This window comes from Salmo salar, chromosome 09 (assembly GCF_965601325.2).
Source record: "Salmo salar chromosome 09, fSalSal1, whole genome shotgun sequence".
NCBI lineage: Eukaryota > Metazoa > Chordata > Actinopteri > Salmoniformes > Salmonidae > Salmo > Salmo salar.
In genome coordinates this window covers 19,099,323-19,112,827 of record NC_138299.1, presented here as the reverse complement: position 1 = coordinate 19,112,827, position 13,505 = coordinate 19,099,323, and positions in this window count along the sequence as shown.

Sequence of the window (13,505 nt, the reverse complement as noted above, 5' to 3'; positions counted from 1 at the left end):
CCAACATGAAGTGGAGCGCAACCATTCTCCGGAGAGAAGAAGGGAAAGAAAGAGTGAGAGATTAAGAATGACTGATGGATAAAGGAGTCCCAGAATATAAACACATTTTCATCTATTCATGTGGCACAATATCTTACAATGGACATACATTTCCATTGCTGTTCGTTCTCGTAACTTTTTCTTGTGTTTGATGACACAGATGATGGTGTCATCTTTTCAGCATATGGCACTCCTCCTTTCCCTCCATCATAACCAGAAGACAGCCCTGTCTCTCTCTCTCTTTCCCTGCTTTTAGAACTCTCAGGAACATTCTGTTGCTACAGGCAACCAGTGGCGCACAGCTGGGGAGGGTGCTGGGTGGCTGGCTGGTTGGCGGAGGCTCCATCCACTATGATGCGCCCCCACTGCGCTGCGCTAATTATGGATGAATAATACATCTCTTCATTTATAATTACACTCACTCACAGCCAAGGGAAGCTGTGTTTTGTCAGCAGCACACCCACCCTCTCAATTCAACCCAGAACCTTTTCAATCGCTGTCCAGCTCGGCCAAACCAACAGAACACAACCTTAGCCTACCTGACTTTGACTAGTGGAACAACACAACGTAATGCTACCCTGGTACCAAATCTGGTAGCACATATTGCAAGGATCATTAGTTAGATTCAGCTGCGGGCCGATCTTTTCTTGAGCGGATGGTCAGGGTGCCGGAACATAATTGCAGATCATTTGTAGACTGCAAATTGACCGCAAGAAGCCCAAACTGATATGATATTTGACTGAAACATAATCATTTCAAACCTTGCTTACATTTTTATACAATCACATCTATCTCTCTATTGTTCATGGGAATACTTGGGAACAGATTTCCAAAATTAAAATCACTTGGAGCTGATTTGTCAGGGTTTTTACAGTCTTTTATGTCTAACAATAAAAATAAATAAAAAATAATATTATTTTTTTGCTCAGAAAACATGGGGGGCCAAATAAAATGACCCATGGGCCCGCCAATTGTGGTACCCTGCCATATGGCATGGAGACCACGATCAGTAAATTGGCTTAAGCCTATCGGTCAGTTGGCTAAAGGACCAGGCTAATGTAATGTAAGCTCAACTGATGTCATTATGCATGGATGCATGATAGATCAGGGTTGGCTGGTGCAGAGTGCCAGTGTGAGGCATGCACGGACCACACTACACTAGACCAGACAGAGACACGTCAGTGACATCGCCCTCCAGCCCCAGGGTCAGGGGTTAAAGGACCATTCAGACAGGGTGAGTCACAGTGAGTTAGATAGTGAACAGACTGGGTTTATGTCATAGTGACCCAACGGCCCACACATGGCAGGCTATGGACAGACAGATCACCAGTAGAATAGCAGGGTTGGTTGAATCACATCACACAGATATACTGTACAGGGATCTAATCAAATTAGAACCATGACAGTTGCTAGTGTATGTGCTTAACGGTTCATTTTTACCTCAATAGCATAGTTTGAGAAATATTATGAGTAAGAGAGGAAGATTGTCTCTACCAATCAATCAACAATCATCGGACCCCTCAAGTCTCAATGGGATCATAGAATGTGTCACTGCTCTTACTCAAACTAACCAAACAAAACCCTCCCAGAGTAACTTTTTCATGTTATCGCTGTAACTTTGTTGATGAATGGTACTGGCGGCCATTCTAATTCCAGTCCTGTGTGTTCCAGAGACCACAGGGCCAATGCTGCCTTCCAGGGCCCGCTGTGGCCAGCAGGGCCATATGGCCACATGCACTGAGCCAGGGAGTCAAGGAACACCAAATTAATTCCACGCAGTGAAAGATTAAATCTGAGAGCCTCTGTGGCATTAAAGCCATCAAAAATGTGTTGCTTGCTTACGGTTTCCCAGGCACATACAGCTGTCACAGCACACACACGCATGGACACAAAATCACACACACAAATGCACAGATGCACAGCTGCATCTCATGAACATAATGGACAGCATGCATATTATGTACAAACCAACAGACGCCAAACCAATAGAACTATGATAACCTATGCCCTTGGAAGTCAAGCAAAAAAGTTGAAACAAATATTTGAAGGTTAGGCTATAACTGTACCGTACTACGTTAACTGCTGATATTTCCACCTGATTGATAGATCATTAATCAATGACCTTTGAGGGCGTAGAAAGATGACAATCTTCAAAAGACTACTTTAATACAGGAAAAACAAAATGACGCCTGCATGTCTGATACCAGCTCCCGTTGTGAGGCCTGGGGACATGAGGACCTGTATGAAGTGACCGTAACTGTAACTATAACTGAACAGCCCTGTCTTCAGGCACAGTGAGAGTGAAACCAGGGTCATGGGGGTAGATCCGTGTAAGATAACATCAACTAGGACCAGAATGAGCGACCTTTAGGCTGCTGTTTCCACAAATTCCACCCTCTGAAAATGTATTGGTAGTAATAGCCCTTTGAGGCATTGCCTATGGTCTGTTCTCTGTCGATGTCTCTCTTCGACTTCACTAACTACATTCGTTTGGTCAGACAACAGCATGTGGTCCATGTGCTTTGAATGCAGGACAGTAACCTCCAGTCAACCAAAATGTCCTCATAAGAGAATCAACACTTCTGCTTCAACAATTTCAAACCAGTTGCTGTATCTATGACTCGGCTCAAAGCAGATCACTGAATCTGAAATGCTGTTTGTTTTAGTAGGAAGGTAAATAGGTGGAACTATAATAACATAGTTTAACATAGCCAAAGTTACATTATTACATAACTTCCTTATTGTAAGAGCAGTGCAGAAAGTCCAACATGCAGCTGTTTTGGAGCTTAAAAACATCACATAACACAACTCGTGAGTCCATAGCCTTAAACAATTGTTTGCAGCTTGTGCCCCACATTAGGTCAGCACTAGAGAGGGAGTGTTAGAGAATGTGCAGATGGTACGTCTTATTCTTTGGCTAAAGAATGGGACAGAAATTGAATAACAACAACTAAAAGAGCCCAGCCATCAGGTTGGCTCTGCATGCACAGCAGCCAATCAGGATAATCCAATATAGTGTCAAGCTACAGTATAACCAAGTGTTATTTGTTTTCATTGCTCGTGTAATTACTCCCCACCTCCCTGTCGACAGCCAGGATATCTAGGGAGAGGGAAGAGAGGAATAAGGAAAAGAGGAGAACAGAGAAGAGGAATGGAGTGAAGAATGGAAAGAGTAATGGACAGAGAAAGGAAGGAGAGGAATGGAGGAATGGAGAGAGTAACAGAAGAAAGAAATGAAGAGAGGAGGAGGAGAAAGACGAGGGGGAAAGGAATGAAGAGAGAGAGAAATGAAGAGGATTGCTGAAGCTTTGCCATTATCTCCCTGCACTGCTCTCGTCCTCTGTGGTGGACTAACTGTTGGGTGTGACAGGCTGGGCCAGATGTTTCAGTCAACTGGGAGATATTAGAGCTGATGAGGGTATGGGGAACAGTTGGAGGGAGTCTACACATCAACAGTGTTTGGAGTTCAGGGACGGGCGAATTAGGGGAGGGAAGGGAGGGGGGCTTCATGTGCAGATTGGACCATTATTCTGAGTTAATAAAGCCATCCTTCTGCACTCTCCCCAGACTCAGCCCCTCAGCTGTGTGTATCAGGCCCTGCCAAAGCAGGGCGGGGGTGTGGAGAGCCTCAGAGAGTACAGTCATTCCTTTACCGATAGGCTGGCCCTCTCCCACATGTGTTTTAGTTTGTTTAATATAACACAAATCAGATTAGCTACACCTTGTATTGATGAAGCAAATTGTTGTAGAGCATTAGATAGCTCCTCCACCCACTCATAGTGACTGTCTATGGTCAAGGCTACACCTTGATCTACTGATTGGAAAGCATTTTCTGAATTTATAGAAAGTCCGATTACACTAGCGTTACGTGCGCGAGCGTAGCAAAATACATTTACACATACATGTTATTCAATCATTTAATCCAAACTGCTCGTGCGCGTCAACGAGCGTTTGCGTAGCCAAGCGCTAAAATAGAACTTGGTTCTATTTTAGGAGCATATACCCACGTGAGTGATTGAAAGATAAACTGAGGTCCACACTCCAGTGCAGTTGGTGGTGGCAACGCACCTTAAAGTTGGTTGCCAACCGCCATATAAAGTCCACAGAAGAAGAGTAAGAAGACTAAAGGAGGAAAGATTACTAGAAACTAACTAGGTTTCCCCTTCTATCTGTGGATGTTTATATCCCAGGACAAATTAGCTAGCAACAGCAAGCTAGCTAGCTAAATGGCCATGAATGTTTAATGTGCATCGACCTCTCCCCAAATTAATATAGTTGGTTCAGAGTTCGTTTTGATATTTCAACCTGTGTGTCCTGATCACGTCTGGTGTGGATGGACAAAATCAACAAGTGTGCAATGGCGTACACGCGCGCCTGCCTGGTCTAGTCAGCATGAAAGTCAGATTACATTGAATATAAAGTCCCTCACAAAGTTCCAAGCAATGAAATATCAAATCTTCGCTAACAGTTAATCAAGCGTACCAAAACACAGCCGACCTTCATCCACCTTTATTCAATTATGAGCTCATTGAGATCCTCAGTGATAAACGCCATACACAGTCAGTCAGGCCTGAGATGGGAGGGATGAACGTACTCAGCAGAGGATGAATATCAGCGACATGCATAGTTACTGGTTCAACAGGGCTAAGAAAATGAAAACCATGTGCCAGGGAACAGGGACTGTGTAATGTTACTCCTGTGATTCTGTGCTTCCCCCAGCTATTTAACCCCCTTGGAAAATCAGATAACTTGTGGGTTATTCCTTGCCTGGGTTCCAGTCTGTTAAGCTAACATTCCACTGCTTGTACTCTGTGTCATATGCAAATATTTAGCATAACAGGAGTGTCAAGAAGTGGAATGATAGCTTAACAGATTGGTATTTAGACTAGGTTGCTCCCCTCATCACATGAAAAACAATTAGCACTTTCTTTCATTCAGAGACAGAGGGCAGGACTGAGAGATGTGGAGAATTCCTCTCTTCTTCATGCATGCCAATGAAATGTCTCACTTGAAGGAGTGAGAGAGACGCCAGAAACCAAATAAGGGGAATTCTGGAGAAAACGCCCTAACCTTTGTTTGTTTGCCAATGGGGTATCCTGAAGTCAGGAGAGGCTAAGTGCATGCCAGATGGAAGAGAGAGAGAAAGATTGAGTGTGTGTGTACATGTGTGAGAGAGAGAGATTTGCATAACACATGGAAATCAAGAGATATGGTCAGAGGTGAAATGCGTTTTTATGAGCAGATCATTCCATAATAGCGTGAAAAAAAACATTGTTTCTCCACCAGTCCTCATGTGAGTGGCCTCAAGTGGCTCTGGGCCTCAAGACATTATGGTTGGATGTAAACACTTCCATACGTGTGTGTAACCCATAAAGACATTAACGTGTAGGCTCCATACAGAAAAAAAGCTCTCATGAGTATGGACATCCAGCAAACCATCTGTGAAGTATAATTTCCAATACTTTATTATGCAGATAATGAGAGGGGCGCAGGGAAGGGCTGGAATGAAAAATGTCTTGTCAACAAAGCAAAATATGTGGTCAGAAGCCATAAAACAATAGGGAGGGACAGGCGGCTGGGATTTGGTGGAGGGGTTTGTTGTCACGTTGTTGTCTGGTGGATTGCTACAGTATAGTAAACTCAGTCTCAGCATTTAAAGGGTCGTGATTGAGGCCCTGTTGGTTTAGAACAGGGGTGTCAAACTCATTCCATGGAGGGCCTAGTGTCTGCAGGTTCTTGGTTTTTCATTTCAATTAAGCCCTAGACAACCAGGTGAGGGGAGCTCCTTACTAATTAGAGACCTTATCTATTCAGTCAAGTACAAGGGAGGAGCGAAAACCCGCAGACACTTGGCCCTTTGTGGAAGGAGGTTGACACACGTGGTTTAGAAGCTATGGGACCGGGACAGTTGGTATAGTTATGGTATGTTGAGCCTGAGACTGGGAGTTTGTGGTATGGTATTAATGTGGGACTTGGTATGTGAGGGCTGTCATTGTGTTGGGCGGTGGGACAATGGATGACGTTCTGGGAATATATGTGTGTGCCTGCTGTGGCGAGGATATTTCACCGGCTCCTGTTTGCCGTCTCTCCTCGTATTTCTCCATGGCTTCATCTCCCTCTATGAAACCGCAACATTTTAAGGAGACCAGCGACAGGGGGGACAGATCCCCCAATCCCACATGAAATATGCTCCATATTTATCTCACGTCTGGAGAAAGGTCTGAGACAGAATAGAGCTCCACACCCTTATACCCCCTCCTCCTCCAGACTCGCATCAAGTCTCAGAGAGAAAATACCTAACTGATTCCGACTAAGGCCATCTGGGATGTCATGTAATATGGTTTCACTGAGGACAACCACCCACTACTCTCCCAAATGTACCCCATTCCTCCCTTATCCCCCATCCACCAAGTACTCACCCAGAGTCGTCCCCCCCCCCCCTTTCCTCCACATTTCTACCAGGCAGAATCAGATAAGACATTGGAGGGGAAGGAGGGATCAACAGAAAAATGAAAAAAGAAAGGTCACATTTCACGCCATCATCCATCATTTTTTGTTATGGTTTCAGACTTTAGGCTGGGTTTGAGTGTGTGAGAGGGGGAGAGTGTGCACTTTTGTTTTGATAAACCAGTCTGATGAAAGATGAGCACTTGGCCTTGTGGTGGCCACCATCATCAATCTAGTGATGTCACCTGTGTGTGTGTCTTCTATCCTTGCGGGGACCTAAAATCCCCAAAAGTCCCCACAAGGATAGTAAAACAAGGGAAATTCTCCCTTGTGGGGACATTTGCCTCGTCCCCATGAGGACAAAGGCTAATATAGGCTTAGGGGTTAGGTTAAGGGTTAGGGTTAGGGTTAGGGTTAGGAGTTAAGGTCAGGGTTATGGAAAATAGGATTTTAAATGGAAATACATTTTAGGTCCCCACGAGGATAGAATCACATAACGTGTGTGTGTGTGTGTGTGTGTGTGTGTGTGTGTGTGTGTGTGTGTGTGTGTGTGTGTGTGTGTGTGGGTGTGTGTGTGTGTGTGTGTGTGTGTGTGTGTGTGTGTGTGTGTGTGTGTGTGTGTGTGTGCATGCATATATGTATGAATGTGCCATGTGTGAGCGTGAATTTATCAAAGCTGTGCGATCTAAGTTGAGTATCAAAACCCTCTCCTGTATTGAGAGGGAACCTAAAACCACAGCTAGACCAGATTTACAAGGAACAGAGGGAACCACAGTGAGACCAGATTACAAGGAATGAAGAAGCGAGGGAGGGGAGTGTGACTACAGGAAACAGAGGGCTGAACACGCCCCCATTCACATCCACAAGGCTGTAGTAGAGCAGCTCGAGAGCACATCACTAAGGACCTATCATGGTCCAAACACACCAACACAGTCGTGAAGAGGGCACAACAACACCTCTTCCCCCTCAGGAGGCTGAAAAGATTTGGCACGGGCCCTCAGATCCTCAAAAGGTTATATAGCTCCACATCCCCGCTTCGTATAGAAACTGCTCGGCATCTGACCGCAAGGCGCTACAGAGGGTAGTGCGTAAGGACCAGTAGATCACTGGGGCTGAACTCCCTGTCATCCAGGACCTCTATATCAGGTGGTGTCAGAGGAACGCCCTAAACTCCAGCCATCCAAGTCATACTGTTCTCTCTGCTACCACATGACAAGCGGTACCGGAGCTTCTACCCCCAAACCATAAGACTGCTGAACATTGAATCAAATGGCTATCCGGACAATTTACATTGACTCTCTCAATTATGTATTTAATTGTTTTGCACTGGCTCTATGCACACTCACTAGACTCTACCCACACACTCACACACAGTACATGCTGTACACTTTCTCACACACACACACATGCATATTGATGCCACATACACTCTTTCACACACACACACATAGACACACTTCATATGCTGCAGCTACTCTGTTTATTATTTATCCTGATTTCCTAGTCAATTTTACCCCTACCTACATGTACATACTGTATTACCTCAATTACCTCATAGCCCTGCACATTGACTCAGTACTGGTACTCCCTGTATATAGCATCATTATTGTTTTTGTGTTACTTTTTCCTTTTTTATTTAGCAAATATTTGTATTACTTTTTAACTCTACACTGTTGGAAATGGGCTTGTAACTAAGCATTTCCCTCTAAAGTTTACACCTGTTGTATTTGGCACATATGACCAATAACATTTTATCTTATTTGAGGGGAGGGGAGGGGGGGGAGGGGAGGGGAAGAAAGGGGGAGAAGAAAAGCGACAGTGAGGCCTAGAGTGCCAGAGGTATCATTGGCCGTGTCTGTCTACACTTACATGCGACTTCTGCTATCAGAATACAAAGATCGCATTGAAAAGACAGGTCAAGATTGACAAAAGTCGCATTGTGTGGAATGTCGGTCGGGAAGAGCAGCTCTGGATCTGGGAGACATCGGGAGACATCTTGTGTGCGGATTTTTCCTCAGTCGAGATGCAATCAGACTACCGAAAGAGCATACAGTGGGCGACGTCATCAGCATTCTGCCTACAAGTCCCCGAGAGGCACCTTCCATTATAACATTGGAAGAAATAGGCCTACGTTCCCAGCATGTGGGGAACACGTTTGCTGGTCTCATAAATGCTAGCCAGCTTGCTAATATTTAGAAAAAATATTTATTGTTTGGCTAGAATAAACCTGTTAGCAATCCCTTTAGCTTTGCTTGCTAGCTTGCTGGCTAGATACAGAGGTTAGCTGGCTAGTTCGCTACAGTAGTTAGGTACTGCCATCAAGTCGATGTTGTGTTATCATATTTAGCCTATTCCACCGTTTGCAGAATGAATACTGGCTATTGAATATTGCGCAGGAAAAGGGAATCCGGACACAATGTGGACACATTTAAATGCAGGTGTAGACAGATGATATGTTCGGAATTCCATGATCAGAACTTCATGATCAGAATACAAAAACGGCCTTAACTGTCAAGTCTAGACACAGCCATTGGCTTTCAATTTCACTTGATGAGACCAATTTGGCTGGATTAGTTTCACACTCCAAATCACCCAGAGGGGATCCTCTGATCAGGATTAGTCTGCTGCGGCTGCATTACGGAGCATGGAGAGGAACCTCGATCTGTCTACCAGTGATGGGTCGTTCGCGAACGAGTCGGCTCTAAGAGAACGTTGGGAGCCGGCTCGCATATCAGAAGAGCTGAATATATTTATACAAATATTTTAAAATTAAGATATGAATATTCAAAAGATTTAAATGAATAGAATTAGCTAATTCAAAGAACGAAAAAATAAAAAAAATAATATAGGCCTAAATGCTCAAGCGCACACACATTCGTTCTGACTGTCTGCTCAGACTAACAGCCTCACCTGTTGTTTCTGTCAGTCAGACACACTGTGTCAACCAATGAACCAAAGATGTGTGAGGGATGGCCGAGCCAAATCACTCACAGTCACACACTTAGCAGCCGAGGAGAGATTAGTCGGAAGCACAGTAGTCGGAAGCACAGTAGCATTTGGATGCATTTTAATAATGTAGACAATGTTAGAGCACAGAGTAGAATTTGCCAAAACAAAATCTCATATAAAGTTGATTCTACACACAACCCACACCGGCATATGCGAACTGTGCACCCAACTGTGAAGCTAGCTGTAGCGGAGCTTGGAGAAACTAGCGGGCCTGCTAGTGATAGTGGTGGAGCCAGCACCTCCACACGTGGAGATGTATCCACTCAGTCAAGTAGGCCTACTCTGCGACCCACAGCAACGCAGTCTTCTATGGACCAGTTTATGCCAAAGTCTATGTCTGTAGCAAAACAAGTTATTGCATTGGCTAAAATGATTGCCACCGATTTCCAGCCACACAATCAACCTGATTGTAAGAGATGGGGATGCCTGAGCAGAGGCCTAAACAAGACTGCACTACAAGGTGGAATTCAAGATTTTATATGTTGAAGTGAAAGAATGTCATGCTCTCTAGCCTGGCCATTGTCAATGCACCTGTTGATGCTCTGACCCAAGAGGAATGGGAGGTGGTGGAGGAGGTGTGCAGAGTCCTGGAACCCTTTGACCAGGTCACTGTGGAGATCAGTGGAGAGAGGTACAGTAAGCAGTTATTACTACATCATTATTTAATCCAGTATTATATATGTATATGAGCAGTAGATGAGAATGTAGTATCAGTAGACAAAACATGAACCTGAACTAATAAATTACTGTTCTCTCTCTTCAGCTATGTGACAGCCTCAAAAATGATACTCCTGTGTAAAGGTCTGCAGCGAATCACAGCCAGCCGCCAGAGAGAAGCAAATGTAACCACAGGGCATGTGACAGAGTTGATGGACACCCTATGCTCATCAATGGACAGGAAGTTCCACAGAATAGAATATAATCACGTGCTATCAGAAACCGCTGCACTTGACCCCAGGTTTAAGAAGTTAGCCTTCAGTGATGCCAGAGCGATTGATGAGGCTCTTCAAAGAATAACCTCAGCAGAAGGGAAGGACGCTGGATGCTGTTTGACGAGAGAGCATCTGGGGATGCAGCATGAAGGAATCCCTCAGCAGATGCCATAATGGAGCTCCGATCCTATTTGGAGGAGCCCCTCCAAAGATCTGCAGATCCTCTGAGCTGGTGGAAGAACAAGGCCTCTGTCTACCCACGGCTTACTCAAGTCATGACAGGGAGACTCTGCATAGTGGCCACATCCGTTCCCTCTGAGAGGGTCTTCTCGAAAAATGGGACAAATAATTACTGAGAGAAGAAACTGCATCAGCCCCTCGAAAGTGAGGCAGCTTGGATTTCTGAATTAAAATCTCTCATTAAAGCAAAATATGGTCAGCATTGCTGTGTGCTGCTGGTTTTAACATGTCAATAAAGAAGAGAGAGAAAAGAGGGACCAGTTTAATGTTTTAAGTGGGATGCTGCAGTTTTGCACATTGTGATTTATTTTTCTTTGATATGGTGCAATATTCTATTGTTATGCTGTTCAGATTGTATTCGTTTTGAATGATTACATTTATATGCACTCTGTTTATATACATTAAAAAGTTACTTTAAATGCAAATGTTTAATAGCATTCTTTTTCATAACAAACCAATGCATTTTTAAATACATTGTGGTGAAGGTAGAGTATGATTTCATTTAATAATTTAATTAGAATGGTTTTAACACCAATCATAGTCAAACTATCGCAAACGGTTTGACTTAAAAAAAATACAGAACATGTTTTTTTTCAAGAGCCGTTTGGGAGCCAAAAGAGCCAGCTCACTGAAAAGAGCCAGAACGCCCATCACCACTGTCTACAGACAATACTGCACAACCTCTGGAAGACTCCTCCAATCCACAGACTGACAAGTCAGTTTTTTTTAACCATTGAAGAAACCACTAACATTGCAGTAGATATATCCATACTATGCATGAGTGCGGTACTGTATTGGATTGAGTTTGCCAAAAATGATCTGCTTGTTCAATAAAAGGGTGTATTGTTTCTATAGACCGATGAAGGAGGCTCTTCTCGGTCTGCCGACTAGTGTTGTCTGTCTGTCTGGTTGGTATTAACGTCGGTGAGCTGCGCTTTGACTTTTTCAAATTAGTTTTTATGGTTTTGCGTCTGTGTGTTCAGTGTGGTCTGTTTGTGTATGTGTGTGTGTGTGTGTGTGTGTGTGTGTGTGTGTATGTGTGTGTGTGTGTCCACCTGCAGGCTCCCTCGTATGTACTCCTAATTATCAGCTATATAAATCAACGGTGGGTGCGTTGCCATGGCAGCCAGAGGCGGCTCTGTGCTGGCCCATCATTGTGGGAGCACGCCACAGCTATTTCATTAACTTTCAAAGGACTTGGTATTTATTTTAGTGGCAGCACTATGAATATAAATGTGTCATTTAAAAAGGGAAATGGTCAGGTAATAAGTTTAGGGCCTTGTTCATAAGCCCCCTCCCTCCTCTTTCCCTCCCCAGCTTTATACTCTACTTCTGGACTACTGGAATGAATAATGGAAAATAACTGTTGGATAAACTCATCCCCCAAAGACACACACACGCGCGCACGCAGCTGACCTGATGTTCCCTAGCATTCAGGCCCATGACGAGGTAGGTGGGACAAAGCATAGCCCCCTGAATATGTATACAATCCTCCAAGAAAATAGGCACTCATTCATTATGCAATGCTGTAATAGAAAAACCATACGGCCCATTCTTCATTCACAGACCTCTGATTGTGCCATTCAGTGTATGGCTAACAATGGAATACACTATACCAGTCGTATCCCACTCTGTAAAGGTGTTGTGAGTAGCCTATATCCTAAGGCTTCTATCTTAATGCATTTACCATCGTCCCTCGCAGTGCAGCTCACTGCCTAGTATCATAGGCCAATTGAGGTTAAACTTTTATTGAGGATAGAGTGAACTTTGGGTTAAGTCAGGAGAAAGCTCTGTAAGTCACATAGCTCTAGGACATTACATGAAGAGGACAAAAAGAACCCGTTCACCACAGTGCCTTTAGGGTGATAGGGGAATGGAAAATGAGCTCTTTGTGTGATGCTATTGGCTGGTTATAAGGAGCATTCTCCAGATGCCTGTGCGGTAAGTGAGGCCTCTGTTGCCAATGGCAATTTGATTGTACCACATGATGGGGATCAGGAGAGGCTTGGCACCCCAGGCCTAATGAGGGTTTGGGTCACAGGCAGACAGACAGAGAGAGAGAGAGAGAGAGAGAGAGAGAGAGAGAGAGAGAGAGAGAGAGAGAGAGAGAGAGAGAGAGAGAGAGAGAGAGAGAGAGAGAGAGGTTCAGTCACAATGGATATGGAATGGAACCACATCAGTGGACTGTCCACCAACCCTCTCACAAAGGGCCTAAACTGGCATGACGACAGAGTGGCCACATAGAAAGGTTTTATTATGACTAATTGTGTGTGATGCAACAGATGTGAATGGAGGATCTGACTGATAGGATCCATAGACATAGTGGGAACTGTAATTAGCTGATGAAAAACACAGACACAGACAGACACTGTAGAACTTCAGCAAAGCGGTGAAAATGCATATCTGGATTTCTTTAGCTATTTGAAGAAAGCTCTCTCTGAGCCAGCCAAGAGATCCCCCCACATTAAAGAAATAAGCAACAAGCCACGTACAACACTGTGTTCTTGAATAACTGTCTTAGAGTATCCGTCTTAATTTTAAAACGCACACTACACTGGACAAAAATGTTAACGCAACATGCAACAATTTCAAAGATTTTACTGAGTTACAGTTCATATGAGGAAATCTATGGATTTCACATGACTGGGAATACAGATATGCATCTGTTGGTCACAGATAACTTTAAAAAAAATTGGGGGGTGGATCAGAAAACCAGTCAGTATCTGGTGTGACCACCAGTAGCCTTATGCAGTGCAACATCTCCGTTATTTAGAGTTGATCGGGCTGTTGATTGTGGCCTGTGGATTGTTGTCCCACTCCTCTTCAATGGCTGTGTGA